Source organism: Equus caballus, chromosome 29 (genome assembly GCF_041296265.1).
Source record: "Equus caballus isolate H_3958 breed thoroughbred chromosome 29, TB-T2T, whole genome shotgun sequence".
In the NCBI taxonomy this organism is placed as follows: Eukaryota; Metazoa; Chordata; class Mammalia; order Perissodactyla; family Equidae; genus Equus; species Equus caballus.
In genome coordinates, this window is record NC_091712.1 from 35,202,936 (window position 1) to 35,222,923 (window position 19,988).

The following is a 19,988-nucleotide window of genomic DNA, read 5'->3' on the forward strand; positions in this document are numbered from 1 at the left end:
CTGGGAACCACTGAACTATTTTCTTTGTCCATGTTTTTGTTTATATTCTGCATATAAGTGAAATCATATGGTGTTTGTCTTTCTCAGTCTGGCTTGTTTCGCTTATCATAATACCCTTCAGCTCCATTCATGTTGCTGCAAATGGGATGATTTTGTCTTTTTTATGGCTGAGTAGCATTCCATTGTATATATAGACCACATTTTCTTTATCCAATCATTAGTCAATGGGCACTTGGATTGTTTCCATGTCTTGGCTATTGTGAATAGTGCTGCAGTGAACATAGGGGTACATATGTTACTTTGGATTGTTGATTTCAACTTGTTTGGATAGATATCCAGTAGTGGGATAGCTGGGTCATATGGTATGGTATTTCTATTTTCAGTTTTGTGAGGAATCTCCATACTGTTTTCCATAGTGGCTGCAACAGTTTGCATTCCCATCAGCAGTATATGAGCGTTCCTTTTGCTCCGTATCCTCTCCAACATTTGTTGTTTTTGGTCTTGGTAATCACAGCCATTCTCACAGGTATAAGGTGATATCTCATTGTAGTTTTGATTTGCATTTCCCTAATGATTAGTGATGTTGAGCATCTTTTCATGTGCCTGTTGGCCGTCTGTATATCTTCCTTTGAAAAATGTCTGTTCATATCCTCTGCCCATTTTTGGATTGGGGTTTGTTTGTTTGTTTGTTTAGTTGTGTGAGTTCTTTACATACTTTGGATATCAGCGTCTTGTCTGATAAATGATTTGCAAATATTTTCTCCCAGTTGGTGGGTTGTCTTTCCATTTTGTTGATGGTTTCCTGTAATTTGTAGAAGCTTTTTAGTCTGATGTAGTCCCATTTGTTAACTTTTTCTTTTGTTTCCCTTACCCAAGTAGACATGGTATTCGAAAAGATGTGGCTAAAGCCAACGTCAAAGAGTGTACTGCCTATATTTTCTAATAGGATTTTTATGATTTCAGTTCTTACATTCAAATCTTTGATCCATTTCGAGTTAATTTTTGTGTTTGGTGCAAGATAATGGTCTACTTTCATTTTTTGCATGTAGCTGTCCAGTTTTCCCAACACCATTTATTGAAGAGACTTTCCTTTCTCCATTGTATGTTCTTGGCTCCTTTGTCAAAGATTAACTGTCCATAGATGTGTGGTTTTATGTCTGGGCTTTCAATTTTCATCCATTAATCTGTTTGTCTGTTTTTGTGCCAGTACCATGCTATTTTGATTACTGTAACTTTGTAGTATGTTTTGAAGTCAGGGATTGTGATGCCTCCAGCTTTGTTCTTTTTTCTCAGGATTGCTTTGGCTATCTGGGGTCTTTTGTTGTTCCGTATACATTTTTGGACCAAGAATCCTAAATTTTTAATAAGCTCCCCGGGTGATTCTGATGCAGGGTGTCCACACATCACAGTTGGAGAAACAGTGCTAAGGCCAATGCACCAAGGACATCCTGACCCATTGTTTTCAGGTCTGTGGTGATCACTGAGTTATTACTGCCCTTGTTGATCAGTCTCTATCACCAATATCCTAGCTCATTGTCCAAGGTGAGTAGACAGCTTTAGACTCCCACAGTCTCGGAGTTAGAAGGAATCTTCCAGGTTATCTGGTCCAAATACTCATTTGCTACTTGAATCTTCTCTAGACAACTTTCCAACAAATGCTCATGGAGTATACACTTGAACAAGAACAGGAATGGGGAAAAAACATTCAAGATAGCACATTTGATCTGATAAAAGCCCCAATTATTCAATAGTCTTCCTTTATATTGAAGCATCTCCCACTAGCTTCCTCTCATCTGTCCTAGCTTTCTCTGGTCAGAGTTCAATGCTTACTTTGAATGTGTAAGGCTGATACCAGCCCCAGCCCCTCTTATCTAGGTATCATGCTCTATGAATATATATGTTTTATGGAAAGAAAAGGCTTTTGGAAAAGAGAAATTTCTGGTGAGCTGCCTTGAGTGTTATGAGAGAGAATCTAGTCCCTAGTTTTGCCCCAGCAACCAGGTCTTGGGCTTTACTGAGAGAAGGAATTATCTCCTCATTTAGAGCAACACAGAAGCAACTTCAGTTAAGCCTAAAAGGCCCACAGATTTTTGCATTTGAATGGTTTTGAAGCTTTGGGACACAGACAGACCACATACTTGGCAGAGAAATAATGTTTCCACCAGCAGCATTGGTAGATGTGAAGTACTTTTAATATGCGGCTCATGGGCAATGGAGGTGAGAGCAGAAAAAAACATGAGGGGGCAAATTATGAGTACCCAGAAAATACCCTGAGGACGCACAAACACAAACGGGGATAAATCTGAGGGGTCGAGCCAAACTGTGCATTTACACAAGTAGGGAGGGGCAGATAAACACAATCCAGGAATTGATGGGACCTCATTTATAGCCTTGGGTTGGTGCTTTAAGAGGCACTCAGGTTATCTATATCTCCAGGAGCATAATCCTCTTTCACACAATTGCACTGTAAGACCTTCAAATATTTGAAGACAGCTTTCATTGACTCCCTATATCTTTTCTTCTTTAGGTTAAGTCTATATTATTATTTAATCTTTCTTGGAATTTTTCATTATCCTCTGAACACATTCCAGCTTATCAAACTCCTCTTAAATTGAGGAGTCCAGGACTGTGCTTTTTATTCTAGATATGGTTTCATCATCCTTGAATAGAATGAAACCATCACGTCCTTCTTTCAAAGTCCTATGCTTCTATTAACACAAATCTGAGATGTTGTCACCACTTTTTGTTGAAGGCAGAGACTGGTAGAAAACAGAAGAAGCTCATGACCCAGTGGTCCCCATTCTTTCATTTATTTCACCTTGTTTTCTCAGACTTTAGTGGTTTTAGGGAAAATACCATGATACCAAGTTCTACTGTATCCCTTACATCAGCTGGCATGGCTCCAAGAGTATGATGAGTATTCAATGAAATGCTTATTGATTGCTTGAAAGTCTAAGAGGGAACATGCATGACTAAGGAAATTACAAAATAAATACAACACGGCTGTCAATTGGAATGGGAAAGGATTTGGAAAGCTAGTTGGTAAAGACATTCTAGGTAATGAAGAATTTATTCATCTACAAAGTAAGAAGCCTGGACTCCATAATCGCTAAGTTTCCTGACTAATCTCAATTTATATATTTCTATAAAAAAATTTGAATCCAAGGAAGCCATCTTAGGCATTAGCAAAAACGCCACCAGCCTTTCTAATATCCTTGTTATCTAGGAGTGATAGAGCCTCACTCAAGACACATAACCAAATTGTATCTAATCATGAATTTCATCAATATATTTAAATTTGATAAAACATTTAAATTCTTGTAAGGGATTTTCTGCAAAAACAATTCCATAAATAGTTAAAATATCTTTAGTACCCGAGCTGGGATTCACAAGCACAGGGTAGTATGCAAGAAAATTGGGTCAAGTGAAAATGAAATTTGATTGGAAAAGGACCTTCATTGAGTTATAGAGAATCAGAAAGATGTTCACAGGAATGAGTTAATCTTGCTCCTGCTGGTTGGAATATGTGACTCTCGTAACTCTAACACAAGTATGTGAGGACATGCTAATAATTACCAAATCCTCAGGCTGGATATTTTCTTGATTTTCAAAAAGATTTGCAGATGGCTTTGTAGAATTAGTCTCTGAGATGCTCCTGGCAGCTATTGCCAATTTTCTGTCTCCATCTCAATCCTCCTTCTTGTTGAAGCCTCACGTGACTAAAATATCTCTGCCTGAATGTGGGAGGGAGACAGAGTGGTCTTTTTCTGTTACTTGTGTCAGTGTGTCAGCTTTTCTGAGTACTATTGACGCAATTTCCACCCCTGCCACAGTCTTCTCATCATCTCTCATCTTGACTGTCATCTCCTATTTGCAATGGTCAATCCAAGTTCCAGCACTTTGGGCTTCTCCATCACCGTACCCTCTTGACAGTAAATAGGCACTATTTCCAACTTAGCTTTCATAGATTGTTCCTTGACTCAAATAATTGGCTACTTCTAACACTATTTTAAGTACATAAATTACAGCTCAAGAGTATACTTAAACTAACATCTGGGGAGCAACCGTTAGCAAGTTGAATGAATACGGTCATATCCTTGGTTCAGTTTGTGAATCTACCCATTTGTTAGCATGTAAACACCATGTATCTTCCACAACAATCATTATGTGTGGGTGCTCACATCTTATCCTTGTCAGGAGATTTAAAATATATGTAATTCACCAACATTTAAAAAATAAAAACACATTATCTCTGACATACAGGCAATGGGGACCACACTAGGCTGACAGGACCAATGAAGAGCTGTAACCACGGAAGTGTAAATGTGACTTGAAAAAAATCTGTTTCTCCAAAATTAGAACCTTCCTATGGACATTAGTGTAAGGAAGAGTAATTTCTAAATGAAAATCATTCCCTAGATTGCACTAGATTTTCAGACAATTCTATTGGCTTCTATTGGGTTTAGGCAGTCACAATGTGATCAATTCACCATTGACTCATTCATACAGTAAATATTTACCAATCCAATGAAATACATTTTGTTAAGCCATTTCCATCACTTTTGTCTCTGACTCTCAGGAGAGAACTGCCAAGAGGAGAAAGCTTGAAACTGGGAAATACAATAATCTAGATTCTATTTTCTTGCATGTATTATGATCTGTGCCATGTATAAACTCATTATGATCAGAGTTCTAGAACTGTCAGAGACTTTGAAAATTGTTAGTTTCAATGATTTTATTTTAAATATGAAGCAAGCGAGGCCCAGAGAAGTTAAGTAGCTTGCTGACGGTCACATAGTTGGTTAGTAACAGGGTCAGAATGCCCAGCCCACTGGTCTTCTTGGTAAACCACACTACCATTTAAGTGTGCAAAATGCAAATTGTTTTTACTTGAGAACAGGTTTTGAGCTTTGACAATCAGAAAAAGTATTTGCTAAAGTCATTCCTGAGTAAATCAGTGGAAGATATGGGACCTGGAGACTTCTTTTCAATGAGCAGCTCTAGATCCCAGCAAAATTAAATAAACTTACCTTTGTAAAGGGCATCATGAATCTGGGAGAAGAATAGATGCCTCCTCCCTCTCTTCTTTCCTCTGCATATGGTTGTCCCCATATTGACTAGTCCAAGAGCGATAATAGGCTTGTTGAATGGCTTGACCTTGCCAACTCATTCTCTTATTTTAAAGTTCATATAAAAACATATTTTGTGATGCAATATTTTAAGGGAAAAATCTTTATTTAGATTCATTTCCTTGTGTGTCAACTATGATTGCTGTGTAGAAGGAGAACATAATTTATGGTAACCTTTTTCAATGTGTTCTTGAATCCCCAGATGACAATCCATACCTCAGGTTCTTTGTTATCTGTTCCTGTAATTCAAATATCTTTTTTCTTTTCCCCATCAGTTTTCTATTTATACACCATTCCATCAATACCTCATTGTGTTTTGGGCATATCTCTTTTACTCTGCAGCTCTCACTCAAAAACAATTTTGTTTCTTTCCCTGATATTTGGAACTTTCAAGTACTCTATAGCATCAGATAGTTACTGTTTCCCAGAGGAGATGAAAACTTCCTTCACTGTATTCTGAAGGGAACAATAAAGCACCAAAAGATGAATATTCTTATTATTCTGGGGGCAGCATTGCCTCTGTTAAGAGACTGCCTATGTTTACCCCCTCTTAAAGATGCTGCCTCTTCAAGGTGGGAGGAAGAGCTTATTCTAGGTTTTATGTTTTATTTTTATGCTAATACCAAAGCTATGCAACAGCCAGAGGTGCTAAAACCAATATCAAATGCAACATGATGAAAAATACATCTTAAGTAACCTCCTAACAACCTATACTGATCCTTGAGGATCTACTCAGACCAAGCTAAAATGAGGCTTCCATTTCCTCTTTACCTCAGAGCCTCCATCCCATGGAGAAAAGCAAGGATGTGAAGAGCATTGAATGACAATGAATAAAACAGCTCTTACATATATGTTTCCTCATGAGTTTAAATCACACATTTTCAGCCTTCTTGAACCTCAAACCCCAAATCCATACCACTCCCTTGAAGCATTTTGCTGGGATTTGAATTTTCCTAGGTGCCTAGTTTGATATTTGCAGAAATCAGAACCTAGAAGAAATCTGTTATCCTCTTACAGCACTTATTTGTTCTTTCATACTTTTGTTTCTTGATCACTTATTAAATGTGTATTCTACTATGTGTAGAGAACAATCAGGTATTTTAAAGTTTTCCAAAGTAGGAAACATAGTTCTTACGTCCTAGACCTGGAGATTATAATGTCATCGAAGAGCCAGGACATGCATAAGATAAACAGCTAATGGATGTAAAAGTTATTAACCTTAATAACACATAAAAGTACTGAGTATTGAAATGATTGGTGTAGAATGAAACTAGCCTTAGCTTTTATAGGAAGAATTAATATAAAATTTTGAATACCTAAAGAGTGTCTGGACTCATGGGAGGACCAAATACATGCATGAAACATGAGCAACCTAAGTCATCTCAGTGAAAGATGCAGTGAGAAGCACTGAAAGATTATCCAGAAAGAAGCATAACTGGTTAAGATGATTATATTTTGTGGTTGGAGCATGCTCAAATGTTACTTTGCCCACTTTGCAAATCAATATTCCACTTGAAATAGTCTTGTAGGACAACCCTGGATATTCACTTACATTGGATTATTTCTCTGATGTATGGAAATTGAAGCCCTCATAAAAACTGATAAATTGATTTGTTGAGAACAGTTGAACACAAATTTCACAATAAGAACAACACACAGATTTTCACTCCTGCTGAAAACATCTGAAGAGTTGATCAAGTGATTTTTCCACCCAGAAAAAATAACCCTCGGCCATGGAGTCTCAGTGAACAGATCTAGTCCAGTCTGGATATTCTTCTGTGTGTCCTGCGATATTCTCATCATTCATTTTTGGCCCAAGGCAGTTTGCTTCTTGCTGCAGGGCCCCTATTTTAGTCTTTGCTTATGCACTTGCTCGAAGTACAGTATTCTGCCTCTGAGTTTCTCTCTGCTGTGATCTGAGACCTCTGCTTTGATGGCTGCCTTCTCCTTGTGTGATTAGTGTTTTCCTTCTTGCTGTGATAATGGGAATGGATTTTTAAATCCCTTTGGGGATAGGATAGCCTCTTCCTCTTTGGTTTCTAAAATGAAAATGGATCTCTCAACTCACATACGTGTAAGCAACACTATATTTCCTGTACAACACAATTAAACATCTCACTGGCGAGAGTAACTCGGTGTTAGTTTATCTACTTTATGTAGGGTGTGCAGGATAATGCAGCATCCATTGCATCAGTAACTGTTAAGTGGATGAGGCACGAGAGAAGGGTCAGAGTAGACAGACTGAGGTGAGAAGGTATCCTGAAGGGGTGAATTTTGTGTGAAGTGTTAAAGTTTGGTGGAAGGATAGTTAATGGATATTCCAAGTAAGGGAAATAGCGTGGGTAAAGACACAAGGATGGGAATATACAAGTCACTCCAGGAAAATTAAGGCAACTGCACAGAAGTAGAGTATTATCGAGGTATTAGCGAGTTTTCATTGTGGGTTAGTGTTGGCTCACGTGTAATAACAGCTGACATTTATCCAGCACTTAGTAGGAGAGAATTGGTGGGCTAAATGTAGTATATGCATCAGCTCTTTTCACTTTCAGAACTTTTGCAGTAGGCACTACTTTTGCTGACATTATACAGACGAGGAACCCAGGCCTATGGTATTTAAACAATTTGCTCAAGTTCGCGCATTCATATGTGCAGACCCAGGACGCAAACCCGGGAAGTTTGACTCAGGGGAGACCAGAGGTTTGTTTTGAAAGCATATCACCTCCTTTACCTATCCACTGATGAATTCCTGGTTAACAGTTCATAGTTAACAGTACAGTGACTAGCTAATTAAGTGCATCAGAAGCTTTTGCTGGGGTTGAGTTCCTCCTTCACGAGTGCATAAAATGTCAAAACGTGGGCCTGAGAAAGCAAATACTTAGGCTCCTTGTGCATCAGGCATCTTGCAAAAGAAAAGACCCTAAACATAATCTGGGCAGCCTCTTGTGCCCTATTAACCAGAACTCTAGAGAAAGGGGCGGTGGGGAGGAAAGTTTGAGTCAGCTGTGCCCCGTCATCTGACCCTTCCAAGTCCTTCAACTTCTCTGACAGCTTGAAGCCCCTAATTTGGTCTCTTTCTCCCTAAAGGGGTGAGACAGGGCTCCTGGGGCTCTGGCCATGTGAGAAACAGAAAACCTCCAGGGCTAAAAGGCCTAGCCAGACAAAGAATTGGGCAGATGCCAGTAAATGTTATAATTTGCAGTTTTTGCAAAGGATTCAAAATGCAGAACATTTTATATTAGTCCATGAGACTGATAAAATGTCCACTTTGATTTGATTTAAAATCGACTTTGATATGAATTACTCCTCCAGACCTGGAGATAATGCCTGTTCATGATTCTTGACCTTGGCAGGGCTCACAGGATTCCTTTGATGCTATCATGAAAAATGTTTCTTGAGTCGTTGAAGTTTACATAGAATGCCCAACACTTCCAGCACAAACCAACAGTAAATTTTCATCCCCTCCTTGTTTGTATAACTTAAGACAAGTGAATATCTTGTCCTTTGTAAGGTTTCCACCTTTTATTGTTTATTCTGTACTGAACCTGTTTTAATTGGATGTATTGACCTAAAAAATTAAACATATGACCTTCCTAACCAGAGGCAAGCTAGGCTTTCAATTCTTAGAACAGACCGTAGCTATTTGATGTTAGTTCAGACAGAGAAATCACAGAGTGAGAGACTGTGCCTTTTGCATGGTGGTAGAAGGGATCCTGAGTTAAAAAAAAAAATCATGACATGGTGCATAAAACACTCAGCAAAAGAAAAACTTGTCTGGATCAGATATTTCACAAATTAAAATTTCTTTACATTTCCACCAGAATGAACCTCCAACACGAACCAAGTTTTGTCAGTATTTAAGCTATATGAAACGCTGATGGACCAAGGCCCACAGCTTTTGTTCATAGAGCAAAATAAGAAGAGAAGTATGATTTAAGGACAAAGCATGAACTTGCTAAGATTCCTTCCGTGATTTGGACCTTATTCCACATTGGGCTTTTTATATATTCTCTTTAATCAGTGTCTAATGCCCATCAAGAATGAGTTAATGAGGAATGCGTACCCATGTGTTTGTTTATTCATGCTTTCTTGCCATTCTTAGGAGCCACTGGCTCAGTGCAATACTGTATGCGAGGCATGGTGATCAATTGTGCGTCTGTTTATTCTTCCATTGTTAAAGCTGGTTTTCTTTTTTAAGTTATTAGATGTACTTAGCATTTCTAATAAGAACAACAAAATAATAAAAAGCCATTTACTTGAGATAAAACATTAACGTACACGCTGCCAGCCACTAACTTTTAGGTTGCTTGTACATCTCATTCTTCACAAAAACAAGAATACTTAGTCTGGACTAACACAGCTTTCTTTTCTATTTTACACTATTTTCATGAGAAATACTATCATTTTCTTAAATTGAACTCTTGGCTGACTCTTTTGAGTCCCTGATTTGTTCCTTGCTGTCACCTCACTGCTGTTAATTAATAACAAAGTCTGTTGGTTGATGGTAACGTCTTTCTCATTCGGCCATGTATTCTTCACTTCTCTCCTTACCCCTGGAGTTGGCCTATATCTCTTCATGCCTAGCATTGACCACACCAACAGAGTTTCATGCCCCCAATGCTTCTCCTATATAATCATTCTTATCCCTTGTCATCGTCAGGCCTACATTGCTGCCTCCACATATCATTTATCTGCCCCAAAGCCTGCTATTGGCCCCAAATGCCTATGGGTTAATGTCTTTGATATTCAAAGCCCTTCACCATGTAATCTTTACTTCCCCCATTCCCATACAAACACCCTTTATTTAAGGGAGTTGATTCTCTAAAACATGTCTTCTGCCTTTCTGTTTCCAAATTTGTATTCAAGCCATTTTTAACTTTCCCATTTCTCTTTAAAATACAGAATCTCTCTGAGCTTCTCTTTGACAAGAACAGACCACGCTGATCCTTTTTTACTCTGAACATCCAGGGCAATTTTTAAAATAATCTGAATAATACTTCTCTTTGATATTTAATATGTATTGGCTTTTATAAAATATTACATATATTTGAAATATAAATAAACAAAACTCTGGAAAGTAGAGACAGTGTCTTATACTTTGTATTACCGAGGACACTGAAAACATCACCCAAATGTTCAAGGAGCTCAATAAATATATTTGCTTAACTATTTTTAATCATGTGAAATCTAAAATACTTGATTAATCAGAATGTTCTATTCCTTGTTTAATCTGAGCCTTATTTACAGATTTAAATTTATACGACAGATTTTATCTGTATACTGTAGGATATTTGCATATTTTACTTATAATCAATATAAGGAATAAAAAATGCAGGTACGTATATTCACAATGATCTAATTCCTGTTCATATTTCACTGGACTGTAGATTCCTTGATAAAGAGAATTCTGCAGCTCTTTGGTACAAATTACTTCCTCAAAGAATAATATGTAGTGCCATTCAAATCCTTGGGTGTTCACGGAATTGTAAGGCAACACAAACAAGGTATAAAATCTCTTCCAAGAATCCTGAACTTAAGACATAAGACTTAATCTAGAGACATACAGAAAGAACAAGGGACCTCAATAGACATTGAACTGCCATTAATGATTAAAAATGAATTTCTGGATTCTCTTTATATCTAATTTAAGGCTTGCAAGTAGGAACTCTTAAAAGACTCATTCTGCAATGTGGTTCATTGGCCCAGGCTCTCTTTCTCAGGAACTCACACTATACATGTTGTCATTACTTTGGTGTAAAACAAAACATCACACTTTCAAGAGCTGCGTTTCATAGCCACACCCAAGTTCTTTCAAGACACCCCACTCCATCAGGCTATTCTACCTCCTTCTCCTCATTGCTGTCATTTACAGACCACATTGTCACTCTCTTCACTTATTGAAGAGTTAAATTCTAGTCCCTTTGTCTTCTCCTCCATTCCCACCACCCTCTCATTCTGAGGAATGGTAGAATTCTGTCACTTCCAAATTGTTTTCCTCAGCCTCACCACATGATTCATACCCAAGGTCACTCCATCAGAACAATACCTCTGAAATGTATTGCAAGGATCCACAATATACATTCTATCCTAGCAGCCTGCTGACTACAAAATTTCCTTGCCCTCACTGAGACTTCCTAATGATCCCGTGATTTTTGGACTACTTACCATTGTTCAGATGCCTTCACTTTCTTTAGAACTCCATTTACAACCCACGGTCAAACCCAATTATAAAATTATTATTATTCCCTGGTATACTCCCACCAACTTTGCCTCTCTTGCCTGCTCTTGAATTCATACGGTACAAGCTCAACTATTTGCATTCTTTATGCCAACACTCGGGCTGCTTAACATGCCTAGATTTTGGAGAAAAAATATATTATTTGGGTGATTGGATTTACTTCATTTTTTTTTTTTTACTGTCAGTTGTGAATAATATTTACCAACATTTTCATCAATGACTTGCTTGCAGTTTTTTCTTTTATCCCATGCCAACTGAATATGTTCACTTTTTATTCTTGCTGAAGTGCATTCTTTAATGATAGTTTCTGTAAAGGTCTGTGGGTGGTAAACACTCTATGTCTTTGAGTGTCTGAATATTTTGTTTTGCTGTCATTTAAAAAAAAAATTCTAGTCAATCCAGGCGTCTCGTTGCCATTTATGTTTTTCAGTTCTCTAAAACTAGCATGGTATTTACTTCTGAAAACGTTATATTACTGCTGATGAGACTTCTGATGGTAGTATACTTGTCTGTTTCTTTTCAGTCGCATTTTTCTCACTCTAGAAGCTCTTAAGTTTTTAACATTATCCTTGATGTGCTTTTATTTAATTACAAGTCATTTCAATGTGGGTTCATTTTTATTTGAGGTGCTCAGGAATCACAGTGCACTTTCAATGTATGAAAAACTGCTTGTCTTTTTTTCCTTTTGCAAAAATCTCAGAAGTCTCCAATTACTGCTTTTCCATTATTTCCCGCATTCTCTTTTCCTGACACTCCCTTTTGATATATGTCAAAGCATCTCAAGCTATCTTCCATATCTCCTAACTTCTTGTTCACATTTTAAAAATGTCTATCAGTGTTCCAGGTGAATTTCTTACCACTATCTTCCAATTTACTAATTCTCTCCTTAACTATGCTAATTTTGTATTTATGGCATCCATTGATTTTTTTTTTAAATTTAGTAACCCTATTTTTAATTTATACATTTTAAGTGGATGTCTTTCACGTTCACTTATTCTTAGCCAGTTTTTCTTTCACGAACTATTATTCTTTTAAAATTGATCTTATTCTTTCATTTATCTATTTGAACATGAAACTAAACACTTAAAATTTCACATAAAATTAATTTCTCCTGGAATAAGTCCGTGTTCTAATTGCTGATTTTGTTGCTAACATTCTTAGAATAAGTTTAGGTTGTTAGGTCCATTTTGAGTTGAAGTTTTCTGTTTTTTCTGTTTCTCACTTTCTCTTCATGAGTTCCAACCCAATGGTTGACTCCTTGCTTCTTCCTGGATGCAAAATTTGGAACCAAGTCTTACAATGTTGTTTCAGGGCTCACCAGACCACTCACTGATCCAGGAGGGGGTTTGACTCAGTTCCTGGCCCTGAGGAGTTTGTCTTCCCCATGGCTACACCAACAGGCCCACAGCTCCCTACAATGCAAGACCTTGGGCTTCAGATCAGCAACTCCTTCAGGTTATTGTATCTCACCATCGTGGATATCAGGTTGGTTTTTCACCTTCCATTTCTTCATCTTTTTATTTGGAGAGGTTGGAAACTGCGTAACTCCTTCTCAGGTGTGATTTAGATTATGCCAACTAAGTACATCCATGCTAGATTTGGAAAGTGTATGAGAGGTAGAGGCAATCTTCCTGAAGCTTCTGTCTGTCTCTGCTGGGTAGCAAAGGCATAGTTTTCCTGAGGCGGTTTCCGGTGAAGATTCTCCTGATGTCCAGGGTTTAGTGCAGCTGCTGGCCTAGGACAGCTCCCAAAGCTGTTTAAGTTGTAGACCCTGAGTAGCTGATTCCATGGTGTTCTGGAAGTCATTCCAAGATATCCGTCCAGCATAGAACCTGCTTCTTCAACCCTCCCAATGATTTTGTAAGCACCTGATTCTCTGTATTAAATTCCTCTATGCTTCAAATTTCTAGAGTGATTTTGTTTCTTCTGCTGAACTTGACTGATACACATACCTGAACCCCAGCTTCAAGAGTGAGCCTGAAATGAAACATATTTTATCCCTACCCTGAGGAACCCAAATTGCCAGCCATCAATGACTGATTCTAAACCAATTACCAGCAGCCCCATAGCTTCAGCCACATTTACTGCCTTACTTTTTCTGCTCTGCTTTGGGCGCATAGAAATGATTATCCTCTTTCTAAGCTCAACCAGGTCTTATTTCTTTATTCTTTTTATATTTTACTTTCCACTGCTACAGGTTGAAGGAGAGGGAGTGATGTTAAAGCATAAATTTATTACAATATCTTAACCAGCAGTCCCTTTCTTTAAATTGGGTTTACTTTAAATTTATGGCCATAGGCTCCAATGGGTACTCAACACCACCTCCTTCAATTCTATCGTGCTTCCGTAGTAAATTAACTTTTTTATCCTCCAAATCAATAACTTCAAAACCTCTTTGCTTTTTTCAAATATTCACAACTCCTCCCATCACACTCTTATTTAGTTTGTCACTGAGAAAACAACAGCTATCAACATGGAACTCCTTTCTCCTCCTCATCCAGATCCACAGACCTACCCGCCTGTGTGTGGATCTTTGCCTTTCCTCCTATTACATCCCAAGAAGGGTACCTGCTCTTTAGATCTGCACTGGATCCCATTCCATCTTACTAACTCTAAACCAAGGGTCAGCTAACTTTTTGGTAAAGGGCCAGATAGTAAAAATTTTAGGCTTTGTGGGCCACAAGTTCTGTCACAACTACTTGAGGCTGATGTTTTAATGTGAAAGCAGTGTTGACAGTAATTAACTCGCTGGCTGTGGATGTGTAGAAGTGTATTCACAAACATAGATGCTGGTTGGACTGTAGGCGCTAGTTTTCCTCTTCTGGAAACTTGATTCTTCAGTTATCTTTTCTCTCCGGACTTATCCTCCCCTTCTTCTCTACTCACTGCCTTGCAAACAAACTTAAGAAGTTATCAATGACCTTTTTTGACACCTGGTCCTCCTGCAGCTATGGTCCCAATTCTCTCTTTTACCTCATAGTCTATGTTTTCAAATGAATTGTTTGCCCTCATTCTCTTCACTCCCTCATCTTCTGGTTGTTCTTCAATTCCTTCTACTTGAAAGGGCTCTACTCAAAGTGGCTTTCCTCTTATTAATCCCTATTTTATCACTTTGTTTTCTCTCTAGCACTAACACTCTGTAAATATTATATTTGTTTGTTTTCTTTCTATAAAATCCCTTTCTCATCTCCCAGAGTGAAAGTTCCCTGAGAGTGAGGACCTGGCCTGCTTGGTTTATCACTTAATCACTGGGCACGCTAATTGCAGATAGTAGGACTTCTAGAAATATCTGTTGAATAAATGAATGAATGGATACAGTGTGCTGTTTCAGACACTGCGATGTGCTGCCAAGATTCCCCGTTTACAGAATTTATTTCCTCAGATGCTGAGAGTGCTGCTGGCAAGTGGATCTTCGTTTGTGCCTCTGCTGAAGGGTATCACATTGTCAAAGTCAGGGCCCCTTCCTGGGGAGGCCCCATCCATTGAACAATCAATGTGGGAGTTATGAGGGACTGATCCTCTCACCCAAACTCTGAAGGGTCCTCCCAGCTTCAAAGCTCCTTGTAGAGCCAGCAGAAGCTTCTGTTGAGAGTCAAGAAAAGTCCAACTTTGCTCTCTACCCAATCTTGCTTCTATCCTTTCCCTCCCTTCTATCCCAAATGCAGGCCAATAAATCTTCTGTATGCCAATCTATATTTTGGAGTCAGCTTACCCAGGGAACTCAACTGGTGAAATTTGCTGAAGATTAATTGATCTGTAAATGGCAAGTTGGGATTCAAACCAATTTCTACTGAATTTTAAAGTCAATGCACTTTCCATCATCTGTTCGTTGGAAGTATTACATGATTCTCTAGTTTTAAAATAAACTCCTTTCCTTTCTTTTCCTGCTTCAGTTCTCTTTACTGTTAAAACTGACTTAGAGCAATAGAGGGAATATTTATTTTACTCATCAAATCTATTTACATCTATTATTTAGTTTAGAATAAATCTAGAAATTGTACTCTTTCATATATCATTAAGATGATCTTTTCTTGAATGACCACTGTCTTTCTCTTTGTAACAATCCTCCTCACTCTTAGTAGCAGATGTGATCAGTGTTTAAATATGCATATTTATGCATATGTATATTTAAATATGTCTCTGAAAACCAGAATGCCATGCATATTCTTTGCCTATAGCTTGTATAATCTGAGAAAAACTAAAAATATAAGTCAGGAAATGTGAAAGAGACACATTTTAGAGGAGTTATTTATTTGCAAAAAAACTAAATCAATTTCCAGGAGTGTTTTTAAAACATCCTCAAATAATAGCCTTGGAAAATCTAAAGTCCTTTGGACTCAACACAGAATTCAGCTATAATCCATTTATGTAAGTTATGGATAAAATTGACCAACCTGAAAGTTTACAGAAAGCGATCGCTTAATCTTCTTTTCCTGAATGTTAAAATTCCCAAGTGCCTCTATTTTGTACTGTCATGGAAGGTCCTTAGAAGAGGCTGGCACAATCATTGGCAGTTTTGACACATCTTTTTTCCATGTGCTTTCTGTAGAAGTAAATGGGAAGCCCTGCAAAATCCTCAGGTCCTTGGGCCTCAGATTGATCACATCTATGTAGATTATAGTTCACATTTTCCCTGGGGCCTTCTTTTTAAATGATGCCTGTTAAGATCTTATATGGTTGTGCCTAGACCCTGAGTCCTGGAAGGCAGGAACCATGCAGGGTTCTGTTTTGTATCCTCAGGTGCTGAATAAAAGCTCATCACATCAATATATGGGTGAGTACGCTTGGGACACGGCTCTGTGTTATTTCCGAAGTTCTCATTTAGATAGCTTCTAAAGTGCAGGAGAAGGAGAAAATAATGCAAAGGTACAACCATGTGTAATTTCTGCTGACTAAAACATAAAGTCAAGCATGGTAACCTCAACTGCCTCATTAATTGCCACCTTTAATTAAAGGTGTCACACGTCACGAAGGACTGAGCCTAAGTAAATGCAAAGTTCGATAAGCTTAGCAATTACCTTAATATGAAACTAATGTAGCTCCTTATTTAATGATTGTACAAACAGGCTCCAGAGCTGAAGATAACTGATATTTGCATTACTACCGTGCTTGCCATAAGGAAACCTTGAAGTCCAGAATTCTTCCTTGTGGAGAAATGAACACACATACATAAAGGCTTCCAGGGTGTTACATATTCTTAGACCAGAAACAGCCAGAAATGACCCAGACAGTCTTCTCATGGGCGCCTTTTACACCTCTAGAGCCAGGTCTTGCAGAAATTAGAATCAGGAGCTGCATTGCTCATCCAACACATCTGCTTCGGGTTTGACAGAATGAGGGTAATAGGATTATACCATTCATTCTCTTTTGGGCAAGCCCCTCTCCCTATTCATTTTAAAGCATTCTGGTTATGTTTGTTTTCCCTCTGTCTTCCCTTTGCATGTATGTGTCTATCCTTGTGCGTTTATGGTCACCAACATTACTGCTTAGCATTTCCAAACTCTCACCTATTGTTTATTTCACAATCTCTTGTTACACAACCCAGGGAAGCAGGTCAACATTGCTATTAACATTTCCCAGAAAAATGAAGGAATAAGGCTGCAGGGACTGGTTTAGAATTGTCCCAGCCAGGGCAGAGGGGCTCCAAGAGCTCAGATAATAGCCTGGACCTCTTGACTGCACTCTTTGCTCCACCCTATCTTCCCTCAAACTTGAGTGAGAAAATAAGTCCCTTTATCAATCAATTCAAGAGCGTGGACTCTGGAGCCAGGCTAATGTGGGCTAAAAATCCCAGTTCTGACTCATTTGGCCATGTGATCTTAACCAAATTTCTTTCTCTCTCTGAGTGTGCATTTCTTGATTTGTACAGTGGTGAAAATACTGATCTCATAAGATCACGATGAAATGATTAATGCAAAGCTCTTTCCACAGTACTCGCCCGTGGCCGGTGCTCAATAGAGTGATGCTCCTGATTTGTGTATTCATTTGACTAGTTATTTCTTGTGGATGTATTTTAAGTGCACCTTCTGTTTGTGTTTCTTGGCAGGAGGTAGGAAGGGTAGACAGATAGTGTAGAAGGTGATTCTCTGCTCCAATTGGGTTTCTACTTTGGCATTCCACTTATTCTTTCAGAATTTATGTCTCTCTTAGAAGGGGAAAGGGCAAAGCGTAATGACTAAAGAGTCGGAAATAGATCAAGGGGGTAAAGTGGTGACAGAAATTATGGTAAGCACTTTGTCTTCATCCCTGTCCACTTTCACATAAATAGAATTCAAATGATTTGCTACAAGAAATTATATCTTCACAGGTGTGATGGCTTGCAATAAAGAGAGGAGAAAATCAATCTTGCACAAAGAAATCAAAACGATTGATTGTTTATTTTTATTAATTTATTAGTTTCTTATGCCCAGTGCCAGTGGAGAAGGAGACCTGCCTAGCCTAACTCCTAGCATTTCCTGATGGATGTGTTGATGTGTAGCCATTTCTGCTGGTGCATTTTTAAGCTGAGCTGCAGGGGATGTCATGTGTTGCAGTAATTGCCATGGAAACCATTGCTGTTGAATGAATAGAGAGGTTTTAAATCCTTGGTAATGAGCCTGAGAACCTAAGTAGGTTGTAAAGTTTAACTTGTTTGGAAGTGGTTCATGTTTCACACCGAGATATTGGAGGCAAAAGGTGGGGGGCAAAGGATGGGAGAGAGGAATTTTAAAAAACGCAAATAAATTTGCCTAATGTCCTGTTACACTTCTGCTAGCACTTTTTAATGAAAAAATGCCAAAGATGCATAGCATCAAGCCCCAAGCCTTGAGCAACACTCTTGCTGTTGAACAAAGTATAATTTGGATACATTGCCACTGAAATCAACACTTTCAATTCACCTCTCACAAACCTCAACTAGTGAGAACGTTAAATATTTTTAAGGCAATTAATTAATAGGTTTATTTGGATTGTGGGATCTTTGAAGGGGTGGGCTGAGTTTTGTCACATTTGTATGACCTCAAGCTGTTAGCAAATGCATTCTAAAGAATGAAACTTCATAGAACATACAGTCCAAGTGTGTCTTATATTGGAATGGCGATCTAGGAATGACCAGTGACCAAGGGATCCCACCACTGCCATCAGCAATGTCTCAAGATCTCTCTTTTCCCTTTCCTTTTCAGGCATCTGTGATCCTGGTCCCTTATCTCTCCCCCAAGACCTTTTCAGGTTGGGTGACCTCTAGGCAGGACTGACATAGCAGCATCAGAAGAGACAAAGAACGAGGACTAAAATCCCAGAAGGTAAGGCTTTCTCTCTCCCAATGGCCAAGAGGATCCCCTATCCAGCTCTTCCCCTTCATGTAGAGATAATGCGGTGCACACCTACTTGGGTTTTTGGAGAGAAGCTGCTTCCTGAACATTTACATGGTAAAGGGTATCAGGACATGCCACCCCAAAATGTGCTACTCTGGCCTAAGAATGACTTCAAGCTGAAGGCATTTGAGTTCCTGAAATCCCTTCTCTGCCTAATAGCAGAGCCTCCCGAAAGACCTCAATTGTCATAAATCGCCTCCCAGTGCAACTCTAATCTCCTCTTCTGGCCCCATACCCGGACACTCTCACAACTATCAGGGCTCCCATCTGTGCTCCCAAGGGCTCACTTGTCTTTCCAAAAGGTCCTTGCTTCTCCTTAAGTGCCTTTCTCCACCTCCCTCCTTCCTACTAAGTTAGTTACATAGACCCAAGTCTAACCCTACTCTGAGTTACTCATCACTGGGTACCATGTGAATGCACAATGCACATGTTGATACACTTCTGTTTGTTTGTCTCTTGTTAATCTGTCTTCCATCAGCCTGATTTACAGGGTCTCAGCTGGAGAACTTAGGAGGGTAGAAGGAAAAAGAATTTTTCCTCCCTCCCCTACGGTAGTAATTTTGTCATTCTTGACATGATTTAAGAGAGAAAAGAGAAGGTGGTGATGAGGAAGGAGCTTAGGAAGAAGTCTTTACATTCTGTCTCTTTATCTTTGTTACTAGTGTTTATAAAAAGCATTAGAAAGACTTCCCAAGGGTTCATGCTGCCTAGAGAAGTAGTTAGAGGTCTTTTGAGAGTCTGAGAGGGAGGAACAGGACTGGAAGGAACATGATGGCAGTGGAGGCTAAGATGTGAAGTCAACATCGGACCCAGAAATTAAAAGGAAGGAAATAAATGGGAAGGGAATAGAAGAGAAGGGAAGGAAAAGAACAATACCATGGGATCCTTGAGGGATCAAAACGCATGTGGGAACTTAATCAATGAGAATCTTCCCTTTCAAGTTATCCCATTCCTGTATTCCAGGGAAAATACTGCATGGTTACTACAATGAATGCTCTGGAGCCAGATGGCTTAGGGGTGGGTCTTCGATCTAACATTATTAGCTGCAAGTCACTTAACTTCTTTATGCTTATAGAAAGTGGATAATTATACACATACACAACAAAACTACTGTGAAGACCAAATAAGATGATAGATGTAAATTTTTAGAAAAGCGCGGAAACATAGGACTTTCAATTAAAAAATGTGATCAATAAAAGTAAATGATTATGCTTATTCATCTCTAATTGCATAGAATTGCTCCTTTTTATTCTTCACTGAACCAGAAGTTTG

At 38.6% G+C, this 19,988-nt stretch overlaps 1 protein-coding gene across 3 annotated transcripts in view; it reads right to left on the bottom strand.

Annotated features, from left to right (window-relative positions):
- The window catches only part of CELF2 (CUGBP Elav-like family member 2), a 789,986-nt gene that overhangs the window by 680,083 nt on the left and 89,915 nt on the right, over positions 1-19,988 (bottom strand). The window lies entirely within an intron of this gene.